Source organism: Fukomys damarensis, unplaced genomic scaffold (genome assembly GCF_012274545.1).
Source record: "Fukomys damarensis isolate Sample0158 unplaced genomic scaffold, DMR_v1.0_HiC HiC_scaffold_6, whole genome shotgun sequence".
In the NCBI taxonomy this organism is placed as follows: Eukaryota; Metazoa; Chordata; class Mammalia; order Rodentia; family Bathyergidae; genus Fukomys; species Fukomys damarensis.
The window spans coordinates 34086629-34106929 of record NW_022900918.1 but is presented as its reverse complement, the minus strand read 5'-3'; the positions used below and the strand labels follow the sequence as shown (position 1 = coordinate 34106929).

The 20301-nt window shown below is 42.4% G+C and overlaps 1 long non-coding RNA gene across 1 annotated transcript; it reads left to right on the top strand.

Annotated features, from left to right (window-relative positions):
- The first annotated feature begins 4653 nt into the window (after nt 1-4653).
- Nucleotides 4654-12314, top strand: LOC104848573. Its single transcript, XR_776458.2, has 3 exons — nt 4654-4887; nt 5310-5602; nt 10320-12314. It is a non-coding gene; the product is annotated as an uncharacterized LOC104848573 (long non-coding RNA).
- The last annotated feature ends 7987 nt before the right edge of the window (nt 12315-20301 follow it).

Sequence of the window (20301 nt, the reverse complement as noted above, 5' to 3'; positions counted from 1 at the left end):
ACTTGAATTTGATTTTTTACAGCTTCCTCCATAAACTTCCAGAATCCACTAACTTAAAGAGATGCTGCTCTAAAGTATTAAATGAGTAAATTATTCTCAGTATGTTATGTGATTCCCAGTATGTTATTTTCCGAAGCATAATTACAGCGGATGAAGGAAATACACACAGCTTTTCCAAGCCTTGTGGCCATGTCCTCCAGCCCCGTTCAGGTGATGCCCACATTCTCGACAAATATTACTGCTCTGAGAAGCTCCAGGAGGTGCCTTCATCTGGCAGGTGACAGGTTAAGGAAATGGGGCTTCATCTGTTAATCCTTTCTTAAGGGCTTGCTAAACATCATGCCAAGTCCTAGAGGGGCATTTTGTATCAATCATGGTGTTAGCCCTGCCCTCACAGAGTTTTCCACCTAACGAAGGAGACAAGGGGCCAGCTCTAAGGTCCAGCAGGATGCAAGGGGGCCCGGTGGACTCTAGAGCACTGAGCAGAGACGGGGAGCTTGACACAGCTCAACTCAGTCCTCACCACGGCCCTCGGATTCAGTACTGTCACACTGCAAAGATGGGAAAACTTACCGAATAGTTTCTCTGGTGTGAATAAACTGTAATAATACATAAGATCCTAATGGGATGTCTACCAGCCACCGAGATGGGTGGCAGCAGGAACAGATGGCCATGTCTGTCTCATTTTCCAATCTCTGAGGCTGTACTTGCCTGCTTCCCTTCCATCTCTCCCAGAACACAGTTTTGGCAGGTAGTGGGCCCCTTGGAATCCACAGTATCCTTCAAAGTCATTCTGGAACAGTACAGTGAGCAAGGCCAATCTACATGCAGAACCAGAGACCCAGAGTTATAAACATGAGCCTCATCCAAGATGAGTCGGTGACCTTGTTAAGATGTTCCCGGATTTTAACAAAGCTCTTTCACTGACTATCCAGGGCCCCTTTAGGGAAAAGACAGAGGGACTCGGCCTCAGTGGAAAGTCAAGTGATTTAGACAATGTCATCTGCAGATTCCATCCAGGCTCTGGGTCACAGAGGGACCCCGCTGTCCTGATCAGCAAGCTGCTTGTGCTGACTCACACCCCACCTGGGGTGCTGTCAGTGTCCTCACTAGAAAACAGTCCGAACTTTGGGTAGACATGGACTAAAACTGAGCTTCCCTTTTATGTTTCCCATTCCCCAGCACGGACTTCCGATGCATTGGGAGTTGTTAATGTCTCTTAATACTCTATGGTGGTTCAAAGAAATGTAAAGTGCAGTATTTCCAAAATCACTTGAATTTGATTTTTTACAGCTTCCTCCATAAACTTCCAGAATCCACTAACTTAAAGAGATGCTGCTCTAAAGTATTAAATGAGTAAATTATTCTCAGTATGTTATGTGATTCCCAGTATGTTATTTTCCGAAGCATAATTACAGCGGATGAAGGAAATACACACAGCTTTTCCAAGCCTTGTGGCCATGTCCTCCAGCCCCGTTCAGGTGATGCCCACATTCTCGACAAATATTACTGCTCTGAGAAGCTCCAGGAGGTGCCTTCATCTGGCAGGTGACAGGTTAAGGAAATGGGGCTTCATCTGTTAATCCTTTCTTAAGGGCTTGCTAAACATCATGCCAAGTCCTAGAGGGGCATTTTGTATCAATCATGGTGTTAGCCCTGCCCTCACAGAGTTTTCCACCTAACGAAGGAGACAAGGGGCCAGCTCTAAGGTCCAGCAGGATGCAAGGGGGCCCGGTGGACTCTAGAGCACTGAGCAGAGACGGGGAGCTTGACACAGCTCAACTCAGTCCTCACCACGGCCCTCGGATTCAGTACTGTCACACTGCAAAGATGGGAAAACTTACCGAATAGTTTCTCTGGTGTGAATAAACTGTAATAATACATAAGATCCTAATGGGATGACTGACATTGTGAAATGGGAAGAAAAGGGCTAAAGGTGTAGGGAAGGTGGGAAGGGTAGGGGAAAGGTAACAAGGGAAAAGAAAAAAAATGTGAGAAAATGAAAAGATGGAAATAAAGTGCTTGTAGATAGGGAGGGGAGGAGGGGGTGAAGGGCAGGCAGGGACAAGGGGAAAAAATGAGAACCAAGACCTGTCATGTAGAGGTACAAGACTCCAATGATGAAGCTAACTGTACTGTATACCTAAAGTGTACCGATAAACTCAATGAGGAAAAAAAAAACCAAAGATGGGAAAACTGAGGCTCAGAGACATTAAGTAACTCAACCCAAAGCAAGAGCTCAAGTGCATTTGACTGTAGACAGCCAGTGTTCTTTCTCATAACTGAACCACATTATTTCTCAATAAAAGTAGTCACAAATGGAGGGCAGGGCTAAGCAAGAAGGAGAAATTCACTCCAGTGGCTGGTGTAGGCGTCAGAGAAGGTTTCATAGAGAGTGACACTTGGGCTGAGACCTGCAGGAAGCTGTGTTTAGTGGGAATTCAAGAGGAAGAGAATCTCAGGCCAAGGAACTTGGAGAGGTGTGAAGTCAGTGCACTGGCAGTCAGTGTGGCATGGCTTTGGGGTATGAGAATGCGGAGCGAAAGAACAGGAGATCAGCAAATTTATGCTGCAACAAAAGTCACAAAGCCCCTGCAGTGGTGTTTTCCACACAGCAGTCAGGCAAGATGCACCATCCCACACACCTCCTGTGTTATGATCTCCTCTAGCTCTATACACCATGAGTTCTCTCCTTCTTCTCTCTGAAAGCTTTGCCTCTCAATCTTTCTCCCTATTCTAGTCAGACTTCATGAATGTGAACATCAGAAATCTTTAAGAAGAATTCAGTGTAGCTTACACAGCATTTTTTCTCCAAGTTACCCAGAAAGCACTTGGTCTCTCTCTCTCTCTCTCTCTCTCTCTCTCTCTCTCTCTCTCTCTCTCTCTCTCTCAAGCAGCTACTCCCAAACTCCTGGTGCAGCAGCATGGGACACTATGACCTCTGCTCTTTCCATGAGACACACAGAGGACCTAGCCAGCCTGTGAGGTCCACCCAAGAGCTAAGATCAGAAGTCTGCTAGGGGGCAGGGATTTAGCTCAGTGGTGCTGCCACCTGACTCACAAGTACAAGGTCCCAAGTTTGATCCCCAGTACAAAAAAAAATGGTAAAAGAAGTCTGATTATCATCTTTAGATCATATGGATATAGGCATAAGAGGAAATTTCCACTGCTGGGTGTAAGTTCATGGAATCCTGTAGCAGGGAAACATTCATTTATACCCTCTCCTAGGCCTCTGTCAAAGTCCAGACTATTCCCTGGGAAGATGGAGGATTTCAGCAAACCACTCTGTGCTCTAGACAAAACAAAACATTGAATAGAAATAGAAAAGCATCTTTCTGGAATGATACTGACCATAATGATGTAAGAGGAAGGGCAGGAAATTGATAGTGACATGCTGATTTCTCTGAAAATTTGGGGTCTTTATTTGTATCATTGGGTTCTTAGCAGAAACCTAGTGACACAAATAAATAGAAGAAGCCACTTTCCAAAGAATGGGGCTGGAACAATGGCTGGCATTGAGTGTAGCCCAAGACAAAATTACCCAGCAGCACAAAAGGGTAAGCACCCAGAAAAGAGAGATTCTTTGTGTTATGGGAGTAGAATGAGATTGTGGATGTTATGGTGTAACTAGGAAGAAAAGGATTCAATAAAAAATGTGTAGAAAATGAATAAGACAGAATCTAAAAGAAACGTGGATGAAAGGATAGGTTCAGGGGTTTGTTTTGCTTCTTTTCTCTACAATAGTAGAGAGATTTTATCAAATTTAAATACTGATAAGTAAGAAAAAAGATGCTAAAGCTACAAGTGGAGGCTGACGGACGGAGAGAGGTTCCTAAGGAAGAGCAGAGTGCGTTCACGCAGAAGGGAAATCTGTGCACACTAAAATGAACCGAGACTGTGACGATGAAGGAAGGCAAGTGTTAGGAAGACAGAACAATTCATGCAAGTCCCGTCTGATGTCTTCCCTTGTTGGAAGTGCATGAAATGTTGAAGAAGGTAAGGAAGTCTTGGAGAAAGAAATCCCAGAGGTATTGTTGCTCTAGTCTGTTCGGCGTTATTGATGGGTGATAGCCATAACCCCAGCCTTGCATGTAGTTTCTCCAGCAATTTCAGGAGGCAGGGGTGGGAGTAAGAAAGGTAGGGGCAGATTGATCAAGATAGTTCTTGTTTGTGGATCTGTGGAAAGGAAGTTAGAGAGTGAGGGTGTAAGGGTATTGGAAAGAGAGTGTATTCACTCATTCGATGTAAGAGAATGCATTCATTCATTCAAAACAAAAGAATGGATCCATTCATTCAACAAATACTTGCTGAGTGCCTCCTATGTGCCAAACATCGTTCTAAGCAGAAGAGAGAGTAGCAAACAAAACAGGCAGGGTTTGCTGGTGCTGGTACACAGAGGACACAAACAAGAATGAACAGGTTAACGGGAAGTAAGAAATTTTATTGGTGGGCATCTGTATCAGTCACTTTGCCATCACTGAGATGAAATACCCAACACCTGCAACTCAAGAGAGAGAGGGTTGTTTGATTCACCATTTTCAGAGGATTCAGCCCAAGGTCAGCCACCTTCAAGGCACAAATTTCATGGTAGAGGGGTGTGGTGGAGGAAAGCTGTGCATACCATAGCAGCCAGGAAGCAGAGAGTGAAGAGAGGAACCAGGGGCCAGAATGAACCCTTCCAGGTCACAGACCCCAGCAGGCCCCACCTCCTAGCAGCAAGGCTAATCCACAAATGACTATAGAACCCGCATGATCCGATTACCTTCCAAATAGTTCAGAGGACATTTTTAGATGCACTACGAAAGACGAGGTATGACAAAGAAGAGCTGCTGTGTTTGGGGTGGAAGGCTTCTCTGAGGAGGCTGGAGGCATCACGCCCAAGATCAGGTGAGTGGGGAATGCACAGAAGACTCAGGGGGCTGGGGAATAAGGAAACTGAGCATCTGAAAGGGGTCATGTGCGCAAACCCTGGACGCTAGAGAGCAGAGGCCAGAGGAGTGTGCTGATCATATGGCTTCAGAGGACAAGCAGTTCAAGACCCTTGTTAGGTCCAAAGGATGACAATGGAGCTCTGTGAATTTTTCTGCTGTGCTCAGAATAGTAACTAAGGTCCACAGCTGAGTCCCAAAGTCCTAAAGGCCAGGATTTTATGTTTAGAGGACCTTCCAGTTAGTTATTGGACAGCCATGAGGCTTGCTGAGGGTGTCCTTGGCCATAGGACAGTAGAGAAGCACAGAGAAGCCAACAGCCTCAGCACTCACAAACAAACAAGCAGGAAACAGGGTGCACCTGCCTTTCCACCTTCACAGGAGAGCTCCCCTGCACATTCGAGGAGGAGAGGGAAGACACAACAGAAGACATGGCACACTTCCCTCCATCCCAGATGGGAAGGACAGCCACAGGCTGGCTGCCCAAGGTGAGAATCAGGCTTTACATCAGCGACAAAGCAGAGGAATGACAGGACCAGAATGAGCATATTCCAAGACCTGAGAGTGACCACACATTATGACAGTCATGCTGAGAAGAGGCGGAGGAAGTCCACCCTTTAGAGGTAACACTCCAGTGAGGAGAACGTGCTGTTTTATGCCTCTATTCCAACAAGGTGAGATTCCCCAAAATCTTTTCTGAGGTTTAAAACGATGACTGAAGAAGAGTGAATGAGAGGCTTGTTCTTTCCCTTATCCAACCCGTGGTTATTTAGCACATAGGATGCAGTCAGCTCAGCTCTGGGTGCTTAGGAGACACTGCACAAAATAGGAAAATACCTGCCTTTGAGGGACCTAATAATATAGGAAGGTGGCACTGAGGACATGAATTCTGGTCCTATGGTGTTTATACCAGGACCGAGTGTGGTATTGTGGACAAGGCGAGGGGAGGCCATTGGTAGGTAAAGTGACCAGGAAGAGCCCCCGAGGAGAGGGCATGTGGGTGGGTGAGGCACGAGCCATGTGCATATTGGAAAAGTTGCTTTCAGGAAGAGGCTGCAGGGAGAGTCAGGGTACCCTGGTGTGGCTGGAGCAGCATGGGCAAGGTGGTGGTACGAGAGATGAGATCAGAGAGTCGGACAGGAGGAAGCCTGGAAGGAGCTCCCTGCCGTGGTAATAAGGCCTGGGGTGTCGGAGAAAAGGTCCCCGGAGGAGTAGACACATGACGCGGAGTGTCAGTCAGCTTCCCGTCACTGAGATAGATGTGTTAAAAGGAGGAAAGACTGGGCCAGGGATTTAGCTCAGCGGTTCGGTGGCCTGCCAAGCGCAAGGACCTGAGTTCAATCCCGGGTACCTAAAAACAAGGAAAGATTTGTTTTGGCTCGTGTTCTCGGAGGTTTTCGTCCATAGTCTGCTGGCCCTGTCCGCTTTAGTCCTGTGTCAAGGCAGAACATCCTGGGAAATGTAAATGGAGGAACAGAGCAGCTCATCTCATGGGGTCCCGTTATCCCCTTCAAGCAGCACCCCAACGCCCCAATTTCCTCATGTAAGGCCCCACCTCCCAGTAGTTCCATGGTCTGATGATCGATCCCATGAGCCCTCGAAGGACTCTTCAGACCCAAACTATAGCACTTAGTCTGACATTTTTAGGAGATTGTTTTGGTGACCGTGTGGAAGATTGAATGTAGGGACCAGAAGAGAAATAGGTGATTTATGAGGCTACAGCAGCCCAGGTGAAAAGGCTGTGACGGCCTGAACCAGGAAGAAGCAGAGAAGTGGCAGAAAGTGACCAGACGAGGGAGAGAACACGTGATTGGGCCTGCCTGGTTCCTGGTTTGTTGAAGAAGAGAAGACTTGGGATAGAGGGTGGGTCCTACACTCCTGAGGGGAAACAACAGTTAGTGAGTGCATGGTTCCCTGAAAGAGTGGGAGTGACCTGGACAGACAGTGAAGGAGGAGAATCTGTAAATGACTGAACACCAGAAGGACCCCAAGCCAAATGAGAGCGTTCACTTGAGAGGAAAGGTTTCAGAGAACCAGGAGATAAATAAAGAATTCTGCAGCTCGGCTGACAGTGTACAGGAAGTTGCCTACCATGGAACGGTACTAAAGCATTCAGGGGAAGGACTCAGGAGGGAAATGGTTGCATCTGGTCAGGGAGAAGGAAGCACACAGCCATGCAGAAAGAATGACGACCGAAGAAACTTCTCTTGACTTGGTTGAAAAACATGGAGAAACTCTGTGGAAAGTAACTGGCCTAGAAATTTCCACAGAAGTGAACTCTGAGGTCTCTGATGGATTGGAGGACATGGGCCTCTCCGGGAGCAGCCAGCTGCTCTTGGAAATCCTAGACCAGGTGGGCTGGCAACATGGTTGGTTGGTTCCCAGGAGCCACACCGAGTGCTGGAAATAACTAGCTCCAGATGGATGGGAGGCCTTCTGGATGGAATCCTTCACAGCTTGTCTTAGCTGTGGCTCCAGGGGAATAAATGGAAAATGGCATCATCGATTTTAAAATGATTCTAGGTGAGATAGTTGCCAGTATTTGTAGTTTCCCTTTACTCAACCCAGAGATCTGATTTCTGCCCGCTTCATTTCATGAAAATAGTCCTTGTTGAGTTCACTAGTGGCCTCTGTATTAATTTTCAGCCTTCTTTTTATAGGACAACTCATCAACCACACCCTTCGTCAAGAAACACTTCCTTCTGATTTCTTTTGTAACATTGCCCTCTCCTGACTGTGCTCCTACCCCTCTGCCTACCCCTTTGCTCTGTCTCTAAAATCCACACTCCCATAGCCTTTCATTGTTGGGGCTCCTTATTCCTTGACTCCGGACTACGTGCCTTTCTCCCTTTCTATCCTCTCTCTAGGCTATCTGCTTCAGATCCATACTTTTAGCTGCTCAGTACTATCTGGGCACGTGACCAGCACTGCAGGAGTGTTCAGAGGTGTGTCTGAGGCATAGCTAAGTTAGGTCCTTGCTATTGAAATGGTAAATGCAGGCTCAAGATAGAAAATGAAGTCCAAGGAGACTCTAGGTAAAGGCAGGAAGGAGAATACGAGTTAAAACTCTAGGAAGAACCATTCACTGGACTCGAAGATGAAGAGGAACGAATTAAATTAAAAGTAACTGCCACTGTCACTCCTCACAATTAACATTATTCTACAACATAATTGTTTATCGGTACACTTCAAGCTCTGTGTTAACGCACGCATTAGGTTTGTTTTAGCACCTCCCACATTCCATAATCCCCTTTATCCAAAATGCCCACGCCTATCTTTCATTCCATATACTACCGGGCTTTGGTTCATCAATTCGGTCCATTACGTGTAATTTTGATTGATTTCCCTCAGGTTGTATGGGAATGTGTAGGGCACTGCCATCCATCTCGATCCTCAGAGGTCTTGGTACAGTACTGTAATAGCCTACTACTTATTGCTGCCAGCTTTTCCATCAGCGTCAATCAGAAAGAGACACAAGGGAGCCACACTTTTATCCATTATTTTATCAAGGGATCAGGTACAGAAGCACCACTTGTGAGTAATCAGCAACCATTACTGCATACAACTAAAAAGTATATTCTAGGTTTTTAAAAATCTACAATATAACCAACTGTCACGTATGCACAAAACAGCTACCTGTGGTGTATCGGGTGGCACCCCTGCTGCTCAGTTTATTGATCTGCCCTAATGAATTACCTGCTCTGCTGACCTCTGCACTCTGCAACAGCAAAGCTAAGTGAGTTTGCCCATCTCCATCTATTTTGCATACCATCTGCAGAGACAATGAAGTACGAAGTTGATGGCCCTCGTCTTGGGATCTGAAGTCCGGGGAAAATCCCATTTCTTCATCTGCTTGCTTTTGTGAATAATCCTATACTTTCTTCAGACTTGTCTAAAATAAGTTAGGTGGTAGGAGTCTTACTATTAGGAAAAAGCTCGGGAAATCCAAACACTCGGCCATTGTCTTTGCTCTCTGGAAAGTTTAAGAAAGAGTCTCCAGCTCCCAGAATTGTGGACTGCAAGGAACAGCCTCCCAGAAGGCACCATTCATTTATTATAAGCGTATTTACAAAATCTTTAACAAGCCAGCTTCAGGAATAAACAGAAGACTAAATTAGCTTCAGGACTAAATTGTTCTATTTAATTGGATTCTCAAAATTACCCGGGGAGCTAGGAAGGCAGGGACTATTGTTTCCATTTTGCAAATGGGGAACATGAGAGTCAGAGTTTAACGAACTGATGAAGATAAAACAGTGAGAAAACAGTCAAGCTAGAATTCAATTCGTTATACTTTCTAATTTTCTCATTCTACACCTTTCAGCAGCTACCGTGGGAAGGAAGAAAGCAGTGCCTAAGTCCTTTCTAGTGCAACTTCTCTGTTCCGAGTGACTCAACACACCATCTCTCCCCTACTCACTTTGGTTTATTCAAAATCTTCACAAATCGATTTGCACCAGTCAGGGGATCACGTATTACTCTTTACTTATGTCACAAAAATAACCCTTGGCATCCCCATGAACTTCACAGTCACTATTGTCAGCAATAAGCAACTAAGAATTTACTTTCTGAGATGGCTGCATGTCTACTTGAATTATTTCACAGCACAAAATGTCGAGATGGGGCTTCCCTTTTCATGGGAAGAGATGTTTTAAAAACGAGTTTCACAATATCACATTAGACGTGCAGAGCTCTGAGTGTGGCTCTTGAAGAGGAAATGCCTCCTCAAAGTCTTGCACATTTAAAGTGGAAGGGTCTTCAATAAATTCTCTCTTCGCGTGCACATATGACTGAAGGTCACACACACACACACACACACACACACACACACACACACATGCTGCAGCTCAGCTGTGGACAGACTACCCAGTGTATTCTAGCAGTTTCCAGCTAGAGGCACAAAATATCCTAAACTCACATGATAATCCAGTGTTGAACATCCCCTTAACCCCATGCAGTGAAATGCTATGGACTCCCCAGTTTAAATTCTTCTCAAGTTTTCAGGGAGAGGAAATAATCCCAAAGCGGCCTATTACAGATATTTATCTGCACAGACAAGATGTCGGCTAGCCTGATACAACTCTTGCAAGGCAATGGCTGGGTTTCAGACAAGAGAATTTGCTATGTGCAAAGTGGGATAGGCCAAAAAAGCCACAAATGCAGGCTCTTTCTACATGGTCAGTCAGGCTAGGTCTTTGCCTGACTGCAACCAGCAGATTTTTATGATCGTTAAATTCATCAACAAATGAATAGAAGATCCAAACACATCCTTTTAATTAAAAAATGGTTCTCCCCCTCACCCCCACAATCAGACTTGTACTCATTTCAGCCACTGGGAAAAAAAATGTCATCATCATAATTCCTAATAGCTTGCTTCTGTTTCCGCTTCAATAGGTACCCTGTGGATGGGAAGTCACATAACAGATTTGTGTCCTATCAAGTTGCCTCCACCCGAAAACAGCTGCAATGCTTATCTAATTAAACCCCAGCACCAAACTGTGAGCCTCAGCATAAATCATTAATATTGTATTTTGGATCACTTTAAATTCTGACTGGGGGTCGGTGGTATCCAGCACACTGGTCTCCAAAGAAGATTTTTCAAATAATCTTTAAGCGGCACTGAAAAAAACAAAACAAGCTGCCTGCTGTTCAATGAGGACTCCGCTATCCTGCTGCACCCTGATTAGCTGTTAACACTAATTGAGAGATGGATATTGCTTATTGTAAAAATGCTAAAGACTTTTTTTTATTATCTGAAAGAAGTACAGTTCTCCTCACCTCAAAAAATGTGTCTGTGGCTCTTTGCCCAAATTGTAAACAGCATCAGAAGAATGGTGGTTTCTGGGCCTGTTGTCCTGGGTTTGCAGAGTCATTATTCTGAACCACTTCTTTCCTCATGGTGCCCATCCACAAGTCAGCAAAATGTGAACTCCACAAGGGATTTGCACATGTACACCCTACATTTGGAACATGGAAGCGCTCTTCACACAGCTCAGATGGCCCAGAAATATTTACGTAAATCTCCATCCCAGTAAGGCACATGTTGATGCACTCGGGTTTAAGCTCATAAACCAAGAGGAAGAGCTTTCTGTATCCCCATTCTAATAAATGAAAGCCAACAGGCCACGCCAAATGGGACAATTTAGACATAGAGAGATTGGCCAAAGCTAAATGAATATCTGCTTCCTTCTGGCATTCTAGGAAAGATACCAAGCCACTGTGCCAAAGCACACTGCTCTTCTTTGTTAGGAAAATACTCTGATCTGCTCAAAATAGGGGGTATCAATCACCCCAGCATCAAAAAAGATGTATGCAAGAGAGACTCCTTAATGAGGAACAGTTGACGGCAGAAATACAGCATCAACCTAGCTCCGTATTAACACAGCTTAAAAACTATGAAGAAATCAGACAAAGCAGCTGAACCATGAGGTTCTCGTTCTCATAAGCCAAGGTTGGTGGATACTTTGCCAGGGTACTGCCTGGCACTCAGCCACATCTGCTAAAGAGAGGTGGGAAACCTGAGAGAAAAATAAATAGGAGAAGGAGGTTTGTTGAAGAGGAACCAAATATAAGGAAAATATCAAGGTACCAGGAAAACTTCCTGGAGAGAAGAGACTGAAAGATTAGGGAATAATCTGAAAGACCACATGAAAGATTCCTGCCCACGGGGGCAGTGATAATCAAAGGCATCTCCTGAGACTACCAGAAGGTCAAAACAGATCAGGGCATGGAGATTTGGATTGTTTCAACTCAGCTGAGTAGAAACTACATTTCCCAGAATCCATCTGCCTACACAATCCGGGGATATGGTATGGATGATTGGGCAGCTGGAGTCAAGTGCAGCCATATTGCTTTCCAGGCTTTGAAACGCAGAGCAGGGCAGAAGCGTACTGTTCATCTGCATGTGCACCTGCTGCTGCTTCATCTCTCACTCCTGCTGAACACCTTCGTTCAGCTCTGTGACTGCAAGGCTGAGCAGTTGCCAGCTGCTCCTGGTAGCATCGGCATCCTCAGCAATGCAGATTAGGAGGTCAGTAGATGTCAACACGGATTCTATCCCACCCTTATGGATTCCAGATAGTGCCTCTGGATCAAGTTTATCTTTGCCTTCTCCATTTCACAGCCATCTTCCCTCCTGGAACCTCCACCCACACACAGTCCTGTCAGTGGGACTTCCTTGAAAGTGCTTAGGAAGAAGAGTGGTATTCCTTGATCTGTAGTTATTTAATTAAGGCATTCTGGATGATATCTCATTAAGCATTCTAGGTGACTCCTCATACAATTCTGTGGGGGTGGGGCTAGGAAACTGGCACCAAGATGCTCTTTGAATAATAAACAGCTTCTGATCCAGAGATCTCATGTTTGCTTCCTATTAGAACACAGAGATATCCACACATACATATGTATAGCAATGCACGCATGCACAGACCTATATATAAATAACATGTCCATTGTATAACATGCAGTCCTATTTTGCTTAACAATGAGACAACTACTGTGTCACTAGGTGATATAATCTTCTGAGACCACCATCATATACACAGTGTGCTCTTGACCAAGATGGCACACAGCATTCACAACTTAAAGGAGGAGAGGTTTATCTGGGCTCATGGTTTTTAGAGGAATAAACTCATAGTCAGCTGGCTCCCAGGCAGAAAGTACATGGCGGAAAGATCTGGCAGAGGGAAACTGCTCAAGTCATGGCAGCCAGAAAGCAGACAGTAGAACTGGGGAAGGAGATATACTCTTCTAGGCCATACCCCCAATGACCCACTTCAAACCACACCCCGTCTCCTAAGATCAAGTCAGCAGTGAATTCATCAGTAGACGAATCCACAGATGAGTATAGCAGTCCCATGATCCAATCACCTACAAATATATGACAGTTTAAGGGGACTCCCCAGATCTAAACCACAACACGCAAGCAGGCGCACGCGCATACACACACACACACACACAATAGGTATACATAAAATTGTGGTAGGCTACCTTGCTAGCTGTAAAGCAGGGTAAAATCTCACATTCTTCCCATTTTCAAATTTAAAGTTTTTATGTTGATTTCCATCATTTTTATTTCTTTAACCTGTTCTTTGTTAATGGTACTTTAATCTAGTAGAGCAGATCACCCCTCCTCTGGGTCTTTCCTGCTTTCTATGCAAGGCAAAACAAAAATGTGTCAAACTCTCTGCTTGCAATAGAATGAATTGCCCAGAAACATCTGGAAAAGTGAAAACTCCTATTAGTGTTTTACTTTCCCACTCAGCCACAGGGGAAAGAACCGTGTGCATCCTTTTAGGAATGCCTTTGTAGCACCCTTCCAGAGGAACATGCCTCAGTTCAGAGAGTGCCTGGGTGAGAATGTCTGGGTTCCAGATTCATCTTTATCACCTGCCAGCTTGTAGAAGACCATACTATTGATTATGCCCAAAGCAGGCTGTAAAGAGTTAACCCCACAATTGGCTTGTTTTGAGAAGTGAGCCCAAGGTCAGAGTAACTCACATCCAAATTCCATTTCCACAACTGAAACCTTCAGACTAGAAGGACAATGTTCTAATTACAACCATTTATTTTGTCTGTTCTGTTCCTAATTCAAAAATGCTTTGTCTTGTCCTTTATGAGCCTTGTTTACATTGACTTCCATAGAAATTGCACATAGCTGTGAGAGACTGCTTGGGCCTGCATAAGATGGCTGCCCTCAACCTTAGCCTTTGCCTCGGTGGAAAAATCCCACTAGACTACGTACGTGACTTTTGGCAGGTCTAGCCCCTGGGCAAACAGGGAATCTTACAGAAAAAATAGCCCTTTGTGCTAACCACAGGGTCACGGGATCTGGAGCAGGAGGCCGGTGGTATTTCCTTGTCCTGCTTGCCCCTAGAGATTGTTAAGTTAAAGATTGCATAGGGTTAATTGTTGATGTACGCCTTCCCACTTACCCCTCCCCACATTTGGTAAAATACTGATTGCTGTATGGTTAAATGCTTGAGTGACTCATGTGATTGATTTGTTTGAACTGTCCAATAAGCTTGCTGAACCTTCCCCCTGGGATAACAGTATATAATCGTTTTGCTGAGCCAATAAAGCGCCTTTGATCAGAAACCAGACTTGGGCCGTGTACTCTAACTTCTTAAAGATTTCCTCCACAGACATTCAAGATCGGATCGGCCTCTGATGACCCACGAATAAGAGGCGGCTCTCATCTCCTATTCCCCGCGGGACGGGGTCCCCCCAGAGAGCCGCACATAGCTTGCCTTTACCCCAAATGATTGCCAATAAAAGTCAGGGCCTAGGACTAAACAGGGCCTTTGTGGGTTGCGCTGGTATTGATCATCCTGGCACCCTGTTTTCTCTCTCTTAGTGTATTTTTTCTCAGGCCTGTGATGTATATTGGGCAGGGAACTGGAAGCTAACTACAGGGGTCTCTGGTACCAACTAAGTAACTTTGAACAAGTCATTTAGCATTTCTGAGCCCTAACTTCCTTGCATGAAACTTTGGAATGATGACACTTGCTCTCCTTTTCTTTCAGTGTGTATGCATTAAATGAAATGGAGTATGTTCACATACTTCATAAATGTATTCTAATGTATAAAAGGATTCTAAGACCCAACCCACTTCAGTTACTGAAAAACAGATCTCAAGTCTAGTTTCCCCCACTGTAGGTCAGAACCTAACTTTTACCCTCAGCTTACACATCTAGGATTTTAGTCCTGGTCAGTCTTCTCTCTAGGGGGCTGCATTCTGCTCCAAATATTGCATAGCTAATGGGTAAAGTATTTTCCTTGAAGAAAAATAATTACCCAGAGCCATGATATCACAAATCTCTTTACTTTCATTCTGTGTTCTGGCCATTCTCTGTTATGGTCATGATGCCCTGATGCTGAATCCAACCCTTATCTTCTTTCCTGATATCAGAATTGATCAGCTCTGTAGCCAAAGAAAAAAGAAAGAAAGGAAGTGGAACAATAACAACCACAAAATCTATGAGGGTGCAATAGAAAGCAACTGTAATCTAATTTATTCTTCATGGAATCAAGGAAAATTTGTAACATTGGGCAGTAGAACTATAATATGCTTGAAACATAATATACTTGGGAGATGTAATATGAGTGGCTGTATCTCATCTTTTTCTATGAATCAGGAAATTTTCCTCTGGGTTGTTTTTCCCAACCACTAACAATTGAAACTCTGATGTTAGCTAACAATCCCATTATGCCAAGCATTGCTCTTTTATTCAATTGCTCCTTCAACAAAAACATCTATTGATTCATGTCTATGAGCCACGCATTGTGCACTCAGTCTGCCTGGCATGCGGTTCAGAGCCAGGTAGTCTGGTATCTGAGCTTTTAAGGCCAAGAATCAAAAGCTTAAGTCTGGCATTTTCTAATACAACATTTTTATGCAATAATTTCAGGGTCTTCAAATATAATGCATTTGGTGACAAGCTGATGGGCCTCAGAGATAAGTTGCCATGGGATTTCCACAAGGGCCTTAGAAAAGATGCTTCCCAAGTTTAATTTATTTTGGATCCTATGAATCTGAGCACCAAATATGTTTCTTGACCCCAGGCAGTTAGTTCTCCCTACTTGTCGTGCATCTGAATCTCCCATGAAACTTTCTAAAACAGAGTTGCCCAACCATCCTCTCCTGCCCAGGGATGCTTGTACCAGTGGTGGGATAGGGAAGAAATTGCCTGTAATTTTTTTAAATTCCATGGGTAAATTTATAGTCAGGGGTAACGCCCACTGACAATGAGCTCTATACATATTTTTCAATGAACAAATATTATTAAAGTAAATGAATGTCTTGCTCTTTTAAACCACTTGGCACAGTGTAGGAGGAAAGTCTAACAGCAAGAAGGGAATAAGAGGAAATGCTGGATTATGTATAAGGACAACACCACATAATAGAGTAAGTCTTGTTAGATGAGGAAAGTAAAACAGAGCCTCTCAGGCTGAATAAGGACCCTTTTGACACTTTTATATATATTAGAATATTTCTTAAACCCTTGTAAAATAATGTCTATCTTTTTGTTTTCTTCTACTAAGAAAATATATTAAAATATTGTGTACGTGATGCTTTAAATGACTTAAAATTGTATTAGTAATATCTAGTTATATTTTCAAAATACTAACACCTATGCCAGGCCTTATTTATTTGAACTACAGATTATGTTTAAGAAGAAGTGGACTTAGGAAGGAACTCAGTGATCCCCCGGAATTTATAATCTGAATATCAGGGACCACAGCCACAGACCACCTACCTAAGGACAGGACATGGGCTTGGCATGCATGAGACCCTGGATTTCATGCCCAGCGGCAGAAAAAAAAAATTGAACTAACAATGACACTAGAGGGAAATGTTTAATCAAAGTGAGGAAGAGTTAAAAGTAAACCATCAGCTTCAAGGATAATTTTATACTTCTACATAGTGATAAAATAATTCACTGGGAAAAAAAGCAAAACTTCATGTTTTCCATAAGCTATCATTACATAGAATTAATAATTTTAGATTACTGAAGGAAAAGAAATAAATCAGACTAGCTAAGTGATACAATGCAGAGCAAATTTGTAGTAGAATAACTCTGTGACTGTTTCTCAGAATAAGATAAAATTTAACATAGTAATGTATAGAGGGAGATAATCAGGGAGAAACAAAAGTAATTTGATTATTTAAGGAAAACTACTACAGTTTGAGTATCCCTTATCCAAAAACTTTGGGACCAGAAGTGCTTTGGCCTTGATTTTTTTCCAGATTCTGGAATATCTGTACAAATACAATGAGGTAATTTGGCGATGGGTCCCCAATCTAAATACGAAATTCATTTATGTTTCCTATATACCTTATGCAAATAGCCTGAAGGCAATTTTATGCAATGTTTTAATAATTTCATGCATGAAATAAACTTTCAAGACATAAAATTTTCCACCTATGGGGTAGTGTCAGTGCTCAAATATATCAAATTTTAGAACATTTTGGATTTTGGGTATTTGGATTAGGAGGGGAACTATATCAAATGCACAGTAGAAAAAAGCAAAATACAAAAATCCCATAAGAAATCAAACAATCATTTTTCAAAAACTTACTGAAAGTTCAGGAAAAAAAATTTATACTCAAGATCAATATCAGAGTTTCTTAAATAGAAGTTATTTGTGGCTAAAAGGCAGAGTAAAAGAACTCTGGGCTGGGGATTCAGCTCAGTGGTGCTGGTGCCTGCCTTGCAAGTGCAAGGTCCTGAGTTCAATCCCCAGTACCAAAAAAACAAACAAGAAGTGCAACAAGGAATCTATTACTGGAAAGGAAAAGGCACTTAGTATTGAATGGATATGCTGTCCATATATGAAAGTCACAGAGGTCAAGCTGGAGAAGCAGATATTGCTTGGCCTTCCTTCTCCACACTTTGTGCCAAAGTTCTGAACCATGCTCAGGAAAGGACAACTCTGGAGAAATGATACTGCAACCTGCAGTCCTTCCATCTGCGGGCTCTGAAACAGATCTTTCTACACAGCCAGTTGGACATCAAGAAACTTCTAGGGCCTGGGATTTAGCTCAGCGGTTCTGGCGATTGACTCGCAAGCACAAGGACCTGAGTTTGATCCCTGGTACCAAAAAAAGAAACTTCTATGTGGCATATGACACATTCATTGCCATGGCTCAGAGTTGAGGAGAGAAATGATGTGGAGAAGTTAACTTTGGAGCTAATTAACTGCAAAACTCTTCACTAGCCTGAATTCCCATTGATTGCTTATTTAAAATGTCTCCTGAAACTCCTGGAAAGCAACCAGGAAGGTTATGCATTGTTCAGACACTCTTTAATGAGCACTTCTTTCCCACAGCAACGGACCTTCTCTACAACGCAGGATAATACTTCCAATAAATGCTTTTGATAAAATCTCCATAATGATCATTGTGTTATTGGTTAAAACAGCGTCAAATAATAAAACCTCCACAAAAGTGTCTAAAAGATTAAGTCACTAATTCAAAAAGAAGTTGTTGTTATTGTTGATTTTAATTCCAGCATGTTTCTAGGAAACCCACTTACACATCCACAATAACAGTAGAAAATCTTTATAAGCAGAGAAATGAAAATTTCCTTCTTATTGTGTTTTGAGTAGCCAAATTGCACTCAGTATTGTAAAATCAAAGTGCTTTGTTGCTAGGCAATTCAATGAATCATCCCGTCGGGTTTTAAGCAGACTGACAGAAGTCTTCCCTCTTAATTTGTTTTTTCTCTAGAACACAGATTTTGCCTGAGCAATGAAATACGCAAACTGATCATAGGGGAACAGAAATCTGTATGGTAATAAATAAATCTTTCTCCAACACTAATACTTAATGCTATGCATAATTATTGTTATAGCATGTAGCAATCAAATACAAGTAATAGGAAAACCAGGCAACAATTGCATTAGACATTATGTTAGCATTTCTGAGAAAAGCAGCCCTGGGATTGGCATGGAAGTAGGAGGAATAGACGACTCCACACTGAACTCCCTCCAGAGACACCTCCATTCTTGTCCTAGGCAACTGCTGCTGGGCCTCATTGGTTTAAGGAATGGCATCATCATTGTCCTATGTCTCCCAAGGAGACTATGGCGAAGAAGGCAACATTCAACTGCCTTGTAAGGTTAGCCATTTAATTGATAGTGATAGTGGATAATCAGAAAATTATAGTGTTTAATAGCAAAGTATAGATATTTATTCACACTGAATAAAGCTGAATCCATCAAAAATATTCTTGGTAATACTATCGGTATAGGAGTATCTACATAGGGTTAGAATTCTGCACTATCTACAAAATTAATGTATTTATTTGAGAACACAGACATGAGGGGTTCATACAAACAACTAAAGAGCTGTACATGGAAAACAACAGCCTTATGACTTGAAGCTAAATATAAAGCCTTTATAAATGTATAGTGTAACATGATTCCCACTATGTAAATACTAAATATCTCTCATAAGCTTCCAATGGATTAGAAATCCACTTTTATTGAGATGTTTTCTGGTAACATGCAAATGAGAGTACTGTGGACCATTTTGCATTAAAACCACAAAGTGAAGTTTGCACAAGGCTCTTACACTGAATTTGGATTTTCACTTGTAATGTCAATACAAGAAAAGTGCAGTACAGCATTTCCAAGGATATTGGGTGTTTTAGTGAACAAGAATAGCATTTAAGGAAAGAGGAGCGACAATGAGTTTTTCTATGCTTTTTCCTCTGAAAAGCACTCTTCTAACTATATATATGTATCTTAATTAAAATCTCATATTCATGTTTTATATTTTCAATTGGACTTATATCATTAAAACAGCATCACATTTGATGCTTTTGTAATTGTAGCTAAGGTTATGTTAATGTTCATCTCTTCCATGCTGAAAATCAACAACAACAACAACAAAAAAAAAACATGAAAAATGTTCTCAAATTATTTCTTTCCAGAAATTCAATCTCCAGATACAAAATTCAATATCCATGTATCTTGAAAATCAAGTATCTTTAAGGTCAATAGTTGGAATTTTAAGTGAGAGATCCAAAACTCTTGCTGTTTGCAAAAACACAAACTCAAACTGTCTTTAAGACATAATCTAAAAAGGAAAAAGCTGGAAGGAATCATAGGTCTAATTAAGGTCATAAAGGAGATATTTCACTAGTGTGATGAGCTAACAGGATAAAATTATACATCCTTTGGCTGTAAACATTGAGCTTTAAATCCCCATATCTTTCCCTTTAATAGAAAAGATTTTTTAAAAACTATTGCTACAAGATCAGCACTTTCTGAATGTAAAAGTGGTGACCAAATCGATTGCCCAATATCAAAACTTTTCTAAGTAACTATTTCCTATTATTCCTCAATAAGGAAATTATAAAAACAAAAGCCCTGTAAGATATAAAAATTTGCACTAGAAGTAGCAACATGTGTCCTCAGGTCTATGGCTTGGCTTTTTGGAAGTATTTCAGTAGGGAAAGTTCCTACAGAAACATTTAGCATTTTGATCTTGTTGTGAGTTGAACCATTTCCCTGAAAGATACGTTGACGTTCTAAACCTTAGAATCTCCGAATTTGACCTTCTTTAGAGATATAGTCATTTGTAAGAGAGATGAAAAACCAAACTGCTTTTGCTGTTTTCACATTCAACACAGAACTTTCTGTAACCAAAACGTATGTGGATTTTTCTCCACGCACCAAGCAGTTCTCCACCTGGAGTTGGCCATCGGAACACACTGGTTAGGGCCTTAGTTCCACAAGACTACCTATCATTTCAGATGTTAATTCCAAATGGCACCTTACAAACTGTACTTCTGACAAATTAACTATAAATCAGGGTTCCCAGGACCCTTTCTTAGAATTTTATTTCCAAGACAACTCACACATATTT